Source organism: Aethalodelphis obliquidens, unplaced genomic scaffold (genome assembly GCF_003676395.1).
Source record: "Aethalodelphis obliquidens isolate GAN/ISIS:26980383/991018 unplaced genomic scaffold, ASM367639v1 scaffold39, whole genome shotgun sequence".
Lineage (NCBI taxonomy): Eukaryota > Metazoa > Chordata > Mammalia > Artiodactyla > Delphinidae > Aethalodelphis > Aethalodelphis obliquidens.
Genome location: NW_020837983.1, coordinates 15498095 through 15499272, shown reverse-complemented (window position 1 = coordinate 15499272; position 1178 = coordinate 15498095).

Below are 1178 nucleotides of genomic sequence, written 5' to 3'. Positions count from 1 at the left end.
CACCCTCCCTATCCCACCCCTCTACGTGGTCACAAAGCACCAAGCTGATCTCCCTGTGCTATGAGGCTGCTTCCCACCAGCTATCTATTTTACATTTGGTAGTGTATATATGTCCATGCCACTCTCTCACTTCACCCCAGCTTACCCTTCCCCCTCCCCATGTCCTCAAGTCCATTCTCTACATCTGCATCTTTATTCCTGTCCTGCCCCTAGGTTCTTCAGAACCATTTTTTTTTTTTAGATTCCATATATATGTGTTAGCATGTTTGTAGATTTTTGATGATGGCCATTCTGACCAGACACCACACCTTCTTAATCCACACTTCTGATTATTCCTCTTTTCCTAGTTCTCCTTTATCCCACCAGTGCAGTTCTTTGTCCTTCTCTTACACCCCTCTCCCATTTGCTTTCATTATCTATATACTTGTTTTTCCTCCCCCCCTGAAACACAAGTTCATGGAGGATTGAAACTACGGCAAATTTATATATGTGTGTATTTTTATCTTCTTCATTGTTCGATAGATGTTCGCTGATGCATTAATGGATTATAAAGGGAGGTGAATGTTTAGATCTGAAACAATGGGTCTAAGCACGAAGTCCCCAGTTTCATGAACTGGAGAAAGGATGGAGGGGGCTGATGCTGGGGGTAGGATGCCATGGCATGTAGGCTTTGCCTGTCTCACCATTTTGTCTGGGGATAGCTCAGGATAGCCCCTTCTTCCCTCCTTGATGTTTTCTTACCAAACTTCTTGGTAACTTGAAGTTGGAATGCCTTCAGTATGATCTGTGCCACACTGCCAAGCATCTCTAATTTTCCCAGATATTGGCACTGACCACTGAGCACATTCTGCCTCTATTATATAGAGAGAGCCCATTTTAGACACTTGGACACTGGGCTGCCTCTCCCTTGCACTTCTTTCATACTAAATTTGCTTTTAGAAAATCAGAACTAAATTAGGAATGTGAAGTCATTCATAATTGAGTTCTTTAAGAGAAATGGAAATATCATGATGGCTTCATTGAAGAGCTATTAAAAGCTTGTCTTTTTGATACCTGTTATTTTCCCATTGTGAAAAAAATGTATGAAATGGAGAATTAAATGGGAGTAATCAAAGTCATTAATGCCCAAATTATTCTTTCATTTCATGACCACAGATAAATGTCATAACAGATCAACT